The following is a 12470-nucleotide window of genomic DNA, read 5'->3' as shown; positions in this document are numbered from 1 at the left end:
TTTGGATGTATTGAACAGGCCTTCGGTCTTACGCTGGGCCTGATTACCCCTAATGCATGGTGGAAGCTGACTCAGCACAGCATCTGAATGCACTGCTGTTGCCAGAAAATTCTGCGGATGTTAATTTCACTCGTCTTGCCTCCAGAGCCAGCCATTGCAGTTTACTAACAAAGCAAAAATGTAAATAAGCCAAACTTTAAAATTTTTTTTCATTTTATTGGCCAAAGGCTTCTGTCAGCTTTTCCTCCGTGTGCTGTAAGCAGCGACAGTGTTTAAATATTGAGGAGAGGGAGCACGCCATCAGGGTAGGTGTTAACTGTTCACAGCCTGGCTGGCACTCTTGTTTATAAAACTAAGTTCATCTGTTTTATTAATGAAGATCTAAGGGCAGTAACTGAAAATTCCTGAATAGACTTTTCCCCATTCTTTTTTTGGCATTAGGCGTTTGGTATTTGTACCAAGTCCATTGTAAGTAGAGTTAAGTCACTTTGATCTGGCAGTAGAAGGCCACCGATCATAAGAGATTAGGATCAAAAATACAAAATTAGGTCTTCATGCTAGCACATAATGAGTAGCTGTTTATATCATGGCTGTTGTTCTTCTTGCCTGGTACTAGGTGAGACTAATTAAAGGCCACCTCATCCTTTAGATAGAGATGAAACAAACAAAATAGAGTTGCATCAAGTAAGAAAGTAGAACCCCCTTTATTTTGACATTTCATGCTTTGCTGTTTGGGGCTGCTCACCAGCCGCCTGGCCTCTCAGCAGACTGCCGGCTGGCTGGCTGGGTGTGAGGGATGGGTCAAGGCAGCTTCAGAGCTCAGACTGTGAAGCCAGGAGGCCTGGATTGGAAGGAATCTCACTCGCCTTCCAGGAGCCGCCTTCCCAGCTCCCGTCTTTTTCTACTGCTACCTCCCCTCACCTCCTCCCTCTCCAGCCCGCAGCGCTCCCCACTACCCCAGTGATCACCTCTGCACAGGTGCCTCCCGCTGGGGTAGCTGCCTCCAGGAGCCCCACAACAGCACACAGCATGTGGTACCCCGCACCCCTCTGCTAATGTGAGCTCTTACCCAGCGAATAACTTCAGTCTCTGTCCTTTGAAAAGGATCAAAAAAAAAAAAAATGTTTCAAAATAGGTTGCATTGAAAAATTTAAAAAATTAAGCCTGCAGTAAGAAAAATGACACAAAATTTCGTTGAAACACTAAATTTCATGTTTTCAATAACTAAAAATATGAATGTTTCACTAAAAAATAAACACTTCAATCATATTAAAAAAAAAAAAAAAAGAAAAGAAAAGGATCACAGGTGTGTCGAGCCCTAAGAAGTGGGTTGGCCAGAGCTCATCCTCCTACGCCACAAAGCTCCAGCTCCTTCATAGTGGAGCCTGACTCTCTGCCGCTTTACCCTGGCCATCCCTAGATGGTGAGAGATGTCTCCAGCATACCAACCAGCATGATGAATCTGCGCGCCTCAGAAAAATCTCAGACACAAAAAGCATGAGTTCTAGAAAGGGCGCCCCGTATTCGATTAAATATGGAAAAGAACTCTGGCAGCACCGCGGTATATTTAGAGTTCTTCTGTGTACGCGCTCACCCAGTCCTACCCCGTCAGCAAGTAGATTTCTCCACAAGCCTATATAGCTGCAGATACAAACAAGAAGATATTCTGGTCAAAAAACTAATTTTCTTGCTTAATTTGACATTCAAACAAGCAGAATCTGGAAGGATGCTATAATGGGAAAGAGAAAAATGAATCTCAGTTAGGAGTTAGTCATAGGCCAGAGTGAACAGGAAGGATTCCAGTGAGAGGAAATGATAGCTCTTGGTCTCATTTGTCAAGATTAGTGCCTCTCAGATGGACGACAGATGATGCAAGCCAGCGTCTCTTTCATTTCACCCGTGTTCTCTGGAGTTTTAGGTCTCTTAGGGCCCAAGCCCATCCTAAGTAAATAAACTTTCTACTTTTTCATTTGGCCCTAATAAAACTCCGGATAAAAAGCATGAGTTTATTTCTCTGTGTAAATGGCTCTTAGCCAGTGTCCGTTCATAACATTAGCCGTAGACCCTCTAAAATGGCATTTCGCCTACTGACACATTTTTTATTTCAAAGTCTGCATAATCACCTTACCTAATAATCTTATTTTAAAATAACTGTCGAATGTTCTTTTTGGCTTCTCTGGAGGTGGAAACCCTGTAACAGCTTGTTGCAAGGAAGATGCATGCTGCTTACTGGCGAGCTGAGAAGGAAAAAAAAAATTAACACAAAATGCTGTTGATATATCCCATGTTTTTCATCTGTGGCAGCACGGAAAACCAATTCAGCAGTTCTACAAAGCAAAGAGAACTTACGCCAGTCATTTTTTCTCCCTGACAAAGTAAAATATTTGGGTGTTATACAAAACTATTTCCATTCCCTTCCAAATGCTGCTTAGCAATAGTGAAGAAAGCAAATTGTCTATTTTGTCTTTTTGAGAGATGGGGCTGCATCTCTATATGGCTTAGTTATTGGTAGTATGATATAGAACCTCCCACTTTAAGATAGTGGCTTTAAAATTTAGGCCAAGATCCTGGTTATGGACACTCAGCGAGTCCATGGGTCATGAGTATTGTCAGCGCTATTTGTAAAGACCAGATTCCTCATTGCCGTTTGGCGGCCGGGCCTTGCATTTGAAGAACCGTCCCATTGTTCTGAGCTACTCTTCTCCTTCAGACGTCACTCCAGAAGAAATGCATAGTACTTAGAGTCAAGATGACCCTAAAGTTGATTTCACATCACAAACTTCTGGTATATCACCATGTTTCCAAATCATGTATTCTGATAGATGGGGAATGAGTATCCTTTTCTTCAGCAGCAAAAATCTTTTCAATCTTTCATTCCAACAAACTACAAATTAATTAAGCCTTTCCCCCTTCTTTCTCCCATGTTCAGAAATTAAAAAATACTGGCCAGGCATGGTGGCTCACGCCTGTAATCCCAGCACTTTGGGAGGCCACGACGGGCGGATCACAAGGTCAACAGATCAAGACCATCCTGGCCAACATGGTGGAACCCCATCTCTACTAAAAATACAGAAAAATTAGCTGGGCGTGTTAACGTGTGCCTGTAGTCCCAGCTACCCGGGAGGCTGAGGCAGAATTGCTTGAACCCGGGAGGCGGAGATTGCAGTGAGCCGAGATCGCGCCACTGCACTCCAGCCTGGCGCCTGGTGCCAAAGCGAGACCCTGTCTCAAAAAAAAAAAAAAACTAGAAATTTCTCCAAATACACATTCTTACTTAGTTTTGCTCCCTCTCATAATTAAAAAAAAGTTGGATAATTCAGTATAAATTCTCTGATTAATATCCATTCCTTTTCTCTATTCTTCTGTGTATGAAAATACAAGAAAGCCAGTGTCACCACGGCAATATTACATGCCTTTCTCTTGCTCGGCAATCTCAGCCATGACTCATGTGTTTTCATGGTTGGTCTGACGGTCCACTCCCACCTCTCCACTACTTTTTTGCATTGTTCGCTGGAGAAGCACTTCAGACACCTTGTTCTCTGTTTGTTCTCACTCCTGAGCCGAGTAGGCTGTCCCTGCTCTGAACCTGTGCTCAGCTGAGTGTCACTGCATCTGGACTCTGCATGTGCTGCCTCTGCGGAAATGCTGTTGGCATTGACCTGCTGCCTTCTGCCTTCACTGAGGAGGAGGATGCAGAGTGGAGGGGTACGAAAGCTTTTATGAACTAATTTTAGCCTAGAGGTAAAAAGTTTCAAAAATCACTTGAGTACATTTTGGAAAATGGTGGTAAAATGCATAGTACTTGGAGTCAAGATGCCCCTAAAGTTGATTTCACAAACTTCCGGTATATCACCATGTTTCCTAGAAGAGAATAAGTACCCATTGTGGAAGGAACAAATCCATTTTATAGACAGTGTTAGGCTTCTTTCCCAATCTCCTGATAACCCTGGAGCCAGGATTATTATGATGTGTTGATTGATTATAGCCGTTAAGACTCTTACTAATCAGTTTCTTCACTTATTCTCAATTCTTGCACCTTTGATTTCTGTTCCATAACAGGGTGATATGGGTTGTCACTGACTAATGAAGAACAGAATTGGTTTCGGCATGAGACAAACGGAATGCCTTCACCAATCCTAAAATGCATTAATCTTTCATAATCCACATCTGCATGTTTATAAATGATATAACCAGGAATTGTTAATGTTGATATTCTCCCTTCCAAATAGAAAGTGACATAGGAGTTTGTACTTGCAAACTGCATTAAATGCATAAAACTGAATGCCAAGAGCGTGACCTTGCTGAGGATGCCAAATATATTACTTCATTTGATGGTTTAGAAAGGTGGCATGTTGCATTTTGGCTGCTGGATGCACCCTGTGGACACCAACTAGCTCAATTGTTCATTTTCCTTCCTTTATTATTTTATCATCCTCTTCTGTCATGAATTCAGCGAAGCACTGAGTGTATGCTATGCTGCAGGCATAGGAAGTGTAAATGCACTGAACATAAACTGTAAAAGGTCCTGTCCTCATGAAACTTAAATTCTAGTGGGAAAGACAGGAAATACGTAAAAAAGGACTACATACTTTATTGTCAGTTAGTCGGGAGAAAATCGAGTGACTTCTTTAGATAGCAGTGGCTAGTTAGGGAAGATGTCTCTCTTAGAAGTTGATACTTGAACAAGAGAAGTGAGGGAAAAGCAGGGGCAAGCCATGTGAGCATCTGAGAAAGAATATCCAGGCAGGGAGAGGAGCAAACCCAAAGGCCCTGAGTTAGTCTTGTGCTAGTGTGCCGGGCGGCAAACACCAGGAAGTCAGTGTAGCTGAAGCATGGTGGTCACGGGCGAAGGAGCAGAAAGGGTGGGCACTTAGATTAGAGAGGAGCTAACGGCTTTGTAGGTTATGATTGTGATTTAGGAGTTTAAGTGTGATGTGAACCTTCTAGAAGGCTGGGAAGGCAGGGAATAGCATGATCCTGTTGAGGGTTTAGGAGGCTCACAGTGGCTGCTAAGTGGACAGTATGCTGCAGGGGAAGGGGGAAGTGGGGACACCGGAGGCTCCTGCAGTAGCCGCGGGGAGGGTTGATTGCCACTTGGATGCACACATGACAGGGGTAGCAGCAGAAGGTGTTTGGCCGAAGGAATTAGTAAAATGGTGGTTCTGTATAGAAGAAGACAGAGGAGCACGTTTTTGATGGGGAATCAAGAGTTTGGTTTAAACACACTGTATTCGAGATTCCCACTGGGCATCCTAAGGGAGGTTTTGACAAGGACTCAGGCAGGATTTTGGTTGGAAAAATAAGTTTGTGAGGCTTTAGGGTTCAGAATGAGGTCCCCTGGGCACCCAGCCTGCCTCAGCATCACCTGGAGGGCTTGTGATTCAGTAGTTGTGGGGTGGAGCCCGGAAACTTGCATTTCCAGAGCATTTCAGCTCTGCTGAAGCTACTGGCCTGGGAAGTCCTGACCTAGAGAATGAGTGAAGGTCAGCGGACAGCAGCACATGCCACACAGCACACCTGGGAAAGCCTGATGCCAGCCCAGCCCGAGATGCTGACCTCATTGGTCTGACGCAGTGTATTCCATCAGTACTTTTTTAAAGCACTCCAAGTGGTGATTATGTGCTGCCATGGCTGAGAATCACTGCGAGAAGACTTCTGAGGCAACCTCGGGGTACCCCAAAATGTAGAGACTGTAAAAAAAGAAATGGAAGAAGAAATGTTTTCTAGAATATGGAAGAAAGCACCTGTGTCCAAGGCAGCTTCGCACTTGCCCAGTGTTCCAGAAGGAGGCTTGATTCCCAGTTATGAGCACATCTATTTCTCACAGAAAAGTTTAGGGATAAAGTTTAGCTCATTTTTTAAGAGCGGCCTAGTGCCCGGTGTTTTTTTTTTTTTTTTTTTTNTTTTTTTTTTTTTTTTTTTTTTTTCTGACCTTTCTAGAACTAGATTTGGTTCAGTTGAAAGTAATATCACAGAAAAAAGTATTGTACAAAATTACTGTTATTCTAAAGTCCAATTCAGCTACCAGTAGACTCCCTTATTTCACAATTGTTACTTTAAGTTCATTTCACGTGAAGTCCAGGGATCATGTCATTTAAATTCTACTTGAAAAAAGGCAAAAAAGCATCATATTTTAAGAGAGCCAAACCCCAGTGTATATATATTTTTGCTGCTTGTTTTTAATGTGGCCTCGTTGCTTTTTCTTAGAAGCAGCTGGAAGAACTAGTTCAGAATTCCCTGTTTCTATACCACTAACCGTGATTTTGTATCAGATCTTTGCCCCTAGAGCTGCATGAAAGAACAATGATATCTATCCTTTCTGCCTGGAATGTCCATCCCACCCTTTATGCAGCCCAGCAAACTCCTACTTATGCATCAAGACCCCACTAAACAGCCTTTCCCTTCAGGAAGTCCTTGCTGACCCCTGCAGGCCTGGAGTTCAGCTCTCCCTCGGGCTGCCCCAGCTGCCTGAGCCCCTGGCGGGCTGAGAGTCTCTTTCTTCTTTTTGTCCCCAGTGCTAAGAACATTGCCTGGCAAGTAGTGCTGTTCAGTACACGTGGGCCAAATTAAAAAGCTCACAGTTCTCTTAGAAAAATGGGAATCCAAGAGAAAAGAGTTCGGAAATTGGTGACTTACATATCCTTTCTCCTGTGGGCTTGGAGCCGTCTTTCTGCCTTTGCATTTCACCCTCTATGGGATCTTTCTTTTCTCCTCCGTCCTGAAAGCGACTCCATTGTGACAGATACCTTTCACAAGTGTGCTTGCCAAATATTGAGTCCAGTCTGAAAGGAGTGATGAATACTTGAGGTCGTGCTCAAGAACCTTCCTCTCCACATTGCTGCAGTCAGAGGTTCCGTGCCTGCACAGCCCTCCTGTCCCCTGGCACTCAACATGCAGAGCTTCGCCATGCCCAGGCTGGCACTGCTTCTGTCAGAGTTTACTCCTGAGCTGCAGGTCCCTGAGGGTGTCCGCTGCCTCCCGCCTGGGCCCCGCAGTTTTAGCCTCATGCTGGAGAGGTCAGCTCTCCCTCAACCCCCAGCAACCTCCCAAGCCCAGCACTGTTAAAAAGGAGTTTGGTTATTGATTAATCCGAGTTTCATTGTGCAACTCTTTTTCTCTTGAAAAAGCACTTATTTAAACACCCAAATGTATTAATATGTCATGCTGTGAATTGTCATATCGAAGCAAGTTAAGCAGGTGCTGATTTCTGTTAAAAATACATTACGAGGTGCTGATGTATACCCCTTAGATCCCGGAGATTTCACTCAGAAGCCTTGGGGTTTTTTTGGTTTTTGTTTTAAGTTTTTCAGAATAGTGCTTTTAGCTGTCTGCTGCTTTACTTTTAATGTAGTTTTATACCAAGGATTTTAAGTTTTATCATGAAAAGAAGCTGTCATTACTTAGTGTAATCACAAATGCAGTGAATTTTTAAACTCTTTAAAAAAAGCGCATCATTTTAGTACATAAATGGACACTTAATTCTATATCTAAATGGAGAATTTACAGAAACCATGCCACCTATATATAGCACCAGTGTTTTATCTGTTGGTCTCAGTGTTATAGGTTCTGTGTTATTCTCCTCAGATTCCAATATTCAATTCCCAAACTCGGTATTTTTTCCCTCTGCCTTCTCACATCCAGAAGCAGCGTAAAGATGCCCGTTGGCTGGCCACGTGTGCCACCACCTTTTGGTCTGGAAAACACGGTCCCTCATACCCGTAGGGCATAGCAAGTGTTCACATGATATATTCTCTTTTAGATGCAAAACGACTCCAAGGGAGTGAGCATCCGCGTGTGGCGCCTTTCGTAGGCAGCCACCCATGTTTACAGGCAGAGTTGTCACGAAGCATTGCAAACCAGAACGAGGAACTGGTGACAAGAGAGGATGGAGGCGAGTGAAACTTTTATTAAAGGAAAGTGCCTTGGCTTGAAAAAGGCCTGTCTCTATCCGGCAGCATAGAGCAGCCATCAAGTGGAAGAAAGGGAGCCGGCAGGCGCCTCGGCTAATCTTTCTCCTGGGGGCCCAGGTGGACAAATTGGCAACCCCGTTCCCAGCTTTTTTTCTTCTCTCCTTTGTATCATAAGAACTGCTAATCGGATCCATGCTGCTGCAACTGTGGTTAGTTATTAGCAGAATAAAAGCAGATTTCTTCAAAAGAACGGGTGGGGGAAACGACCATACAAAATTGCAAGGTTGTTAGAATCTTAAATGCACAGCAGTCGATTTTTCCCCTTACTCTGAATTAGACGATGAATACAAGTCTTTCATCTGTCACTATACCCATTTCTTCAGAAGGCAGCCAAATATTAAGCTTCTCAAACAAAAAAGGAATCTTAGAAAGAGGAAAAATATTGAAGAGGAGTAAGAATGGGTAAGAGAAGGGAAAAATTAGGTTTTGTTTTTATTAATTTGCCCTGGTGAGAGAAATATAAACCGCCCGCTCTATTTGGTGTTGCCCCCTGCCTCTTACCTTACATCAAAGCGAGGATTAGAGAGAATAGAGCTGGTGGCTGTTCAGCATTTTATGTCTGGTGTTCTGCCTGAGGAAAGTTCAGAACCTACTTCTTTGCTTACAGATAGCAGAGCGCTGTGGATCCGGATTTCCCGGGGAAGGCCAGGCTGGCTCTGCCATTCCCAGTGTGCACAGTAGACCTTTCCCTCCACATGTGGGCTTTCCCATGCCCAGTAGACCTGGGAGCTGTATGCCCTAGCTTTAAAGCTATTACAGAGGGGTGTTTGGATGAGAATGGCAGATTTTCAGCGTGGTAGTTTATATACTTAAGCACACCGTGGATTTTCACAGGGGGTGCCTCCCAGATCCTCAAGATTCCCAAAGTGAAGCGGTTCCTGCTTTCAGCCAAATCACATTTTTGCTCATCTTGCCCATTTACTATTCATGTCTTCACATCTGAAGCTAACTAAAGTTGAGAAGCTTTCCTTAACGTTCCCTCTTTTATTTAATGGCTGTTTTATCCACAAAGACTTACTTTTTATGTACCTCCCCAGAGTCGGTCCTTAGCGGTGTGGCAAGCACGGTGGGACCCAGGCTGAGCTTACGCCAGCCGCCGCTCTGAGAGTTGCGCCTAAGTCAAATCCAAAGCACACGATATTCCCACACCTTCCAGGTCGCTTAGCAGTCATTCAGACTTCTATGGCCCATTTTAATAAGGAGAATCCACTGTATGTAAATGTTTTATGACTACAGTGTATCTTTTTTTTGTTTTTTTTGAGACAGAGTCTCGCTCTGTCACCCTAGCCTGGAGTGCAGCAGTGTGATCTCCGCTCACTGCAACCTCCACCTCCTGGATTTAAGTGGGTCTCCTGCCTCAGCCTCCCAAGTAGCAGGCATTACAGTCACCCACCACCACGTTGTCACCAAGTGTTAGAACCTAGAATGAGGAATTTGTAGAGATGGGGTTTCACTTGGTTGGCCAGGCTGGTCTCGAACTCCTGACCTCAAGCGATCTGCCTGCCTCAGCCTCCTAAAGTGCTAGGATTACAGGCATGAGCCATTGTGCTGGGCCACCTCCAGTTTATCTTTAATCAAAGCTGTGGTGACTGAAATAGTCAAGTCTAGAAGTCCATGTGTCACTGTGTATCCTCTGACTTAACTTGTCCTTTGCCTTGCCAGAGGCTTTTCAGTTTCTCTGCCCCAAGTTGTCTGTGGAAAGGAATCTCCCCAAAAGGGATCTCGTGGGTATCAGTGATCAGACTGTTAAACCAACTTCCATGTGAAAAATGTTATGTAGTTTTAGTACATTTAACTAATAAAGGTTCTGGTTTGAATGTATTATAGCAGGCTGAGTGAATAACGTTTTGTAAGTTGGTCTTTAAGGGTTTTTATAAGGGCATAGTTCTTATGGAGACCGCCTCACATCCACTCCTGTTTTCTACCTGTTAGCTGATCGTCTTTTGTAGCCCATCTATCTTCCAAGTCTAGCAGTGAGGTTTAAAAAAAGACTTGGAACCCTCAGACCACAGTAGGAAGAAGAGTTGAAAAGCTTAATCCTGCAGATTTTTGACAGTGTATTAGTTTGTTTAGAATAAAGGTATATGGCCCTGTAAACAGTACATGGGAACAGTCTTGTTCTTTCAAGTTCAGGAATTTTAAGTTTCCTCATTCCCTTGATGGCTCAGGAGTATCCAGGCCAGATAGCCTCTGAAGTGCCCATTTGTCTGTATTTTTAGGACCTAATGCCACATCAATAGTTTGTAATAGTTTGGATAAGGATTTAGGAAAGTCTAGCCCCATTTTGAATGAACTTTTGAGCCATGTGACATGAAAAGTTTCTCCCTCAAAGCAGAGGCTTAACTCCTTAAAGGTGAGAACACTAGTTGCTGTGGTTCTGTGTTCTCAGTTGAAAGGTAGGGAAGGACATTCCTTTCTGGTTTATACTGCTCTAATTGGAGATAGGATTTATTCACAACAAAGAACTGTGTTGACACTCTGTCGCAAACATCCTCCCCACCCCTCTGCCCTAATACAGGACCTTTTGGTAAGGGTGAGATGATCCTATTAGAGACAGAGGCACACACACACACCCATGCTGAAAAGTAGGAAGTGTCATAAGTTCACACTCAGGCACTTCAGATAAACTGTTAACCATAACCACTAAGTGGGAGCCTGAGCCCATTCTGTATTTCAGTAGTTTGCCTGGAGCGTATCGAAGTTGCTGTCAGTCAGCCTGCTTCTTCATTCTGAGAATAAGAGGGATTTTTTTCCCGTTCTTAAAGCAAGTGAAATAGAAAACACTGAACACAAGGATGCTGTCTCCTAAATAACTTGGGGTTTTTCTAACTCATCTAAATAAATGCCTAAGACCAGGATATTTGATCAATGTATGAATTATCAAAAACTTATTTTCATTTACACCATTAGGTATTATACAGGTTTTTAAAGAAATGACCCATGAAATCCTTGTGCTGTATTGCAGAGCTGTACCATCTTATCACACTCCAGTTTCTTTCTTTTTCTTTTTTTTTTTTTTTTGAGACAATGTTTTGCCCTTATTGCCCAGGCTGGAGTGCAATGACACGATCTTGGCTCTCAAGCGATTCTCCTGCCGCAACCTCCCGAGTAGCTGGGAATACAAGCATGTGCCACCATGCCTGGCTAATTTTGTATTTTTAGTAGAGTTGGGGTTTCTCCATGTTGGTCAGGCTGGTCTCGAACTCCTGACCTCAGGTGATCTGCCCGCCATGGCCTCCCATAGTGCTGGGATTACAGGCATGAGCCACCATGCCCGGCCCACACTCTAGTTTCTAACTAAGTTAGATAAGATGTACAGTGATTTTCATAGACTTGGAGTCTACCATGCAACAACCAATGCTGTCTTTTTTTTTTTAATTGCATTTTAAGTTTTGGGGTACATATGAAGAACATGCAAGATTGCCAATGCCGTCTCTTAACAAAATTATATTGTCATTTATCATGGTGGAAGAAAAGATCCTGACCAGTTTTTCATATTTCAGAAATTAAAAGAGCAACTAAATACAGCCCATAGTAAGAAGTTATAGTGTAATTACTAGCGGGTTTGGCAGAATATAAGAAATATATCCTCCAGAAGATGGGTAAAGTCAGATGGTGGCAGGTGAAATCCATATTCCACTTTAAAGATTTGAAAGAGAGCTTATTTCCATGAGGATGTACTAGAATAAAGCAATCCCATGTCTTAGTTTTGGATGCAGCAAAATTGCTTAGTCAATGGGAAGTACAAGATGAACATTATTATAGTAGTGGTGTATCAGTGCTTAGTACAAGATGAACATTATCATGGTAGTGGTGTATCAGTGCTTGGTTGCTACAGTGTGTTCTTTATGTTTCTCACTAAAGTTAATGACACCACCAAGAATTCTTGACCAGAAGAAGAATAATTCAATTGCTAATTGCTGGAAACTATGAAATACATAACAATTTTGTAGCACCATTCCTGGGGAGTAACTTGATTATGATAGAGTTATTTCAAAGTGGTTGGAAGCATTCCTCATTTCTTCTCAGAATTCAGCAACAACCACAGCAGTTTAATTCACATGAACCTAAGAATAGTGGGTCTTACCCTTGCAACTGTCACAGAGTTTATGAAGAGGACCCAAGTACATGCCACTAAACACCTCATGATCTCCATGTATCCTAAGGATCCTTATTGAGGACAACTGGACATCAAAATTGTCCAGGTTTCCATGATTAAACATGCCTTTTAATGTTAATTATAAAAAGCCAATCTCCTTGAATTACTAATGGAAGAATATCATTTAGGACATTGCGCTCTATATAGTGAGTACTTTTTATTTATTTATTTATTTTTACCCCATTTTATACAATCAAGCTAACCATCTCCAATTTACCTGCAAACTTGCAAGACAAATAAATGTGTACAGTGTTCTCTCTTTACCTCTTCCTTTATTCACTTTTGCCAAGAGTCAGCTAACATAGGGAAATTGGAAGGATGGGATGGATTTCGGGCACTAA

General features: G+C 42.9%; 1 protein-coding gene and 1 long non-coding RNA gene across 9 annotated transcripts in view; one reads left to right on the top strand and one right to left on the bottom strand.

Moving 5' to 3' along the window:
- The window catches only part of ARID1B (AT-rich interaction domain 1B), a 441201-nt gene that overhangs the window by 319158 nt on the left and 109573 nt on the right, over window positions 1–12470 (top strand). The gene's annotated exons all lie outside the window — the stretch shown is intronic.
- On the bottom strand, window positions 344–7918 carry LOC119472673. The gene is made up of 2 exons (XR_005201838.1): window positions 5557–7918; window positions 344–1416 (listed from the first exon to the last, which is right to left on the bottom strand). It is a non-coding gene; the product is annotated as an uncharacterized LOC119472673 (long non-coding RNA).

Source organism: Cebus imitator, unplaced genomic scaffold (genome assembly GCF_001604975.1).
Source record: "Cebus imitator isolate Cc_AM_T3 unplaced genomic scaffold, Cebus_imitator-1.0 Scaffold6, whole genome shotgun sequence".
NCBI lineage: Eukaryota > Metazoa > Chordata > Mammalia > Primates > Cebidae > Cebus > Cebus imitator.
The sequence above is the reverse complement of the archived record's forward strand: the minus strand, read 5'-3'. Positions and strand labels throughout refer to the sequence as shown.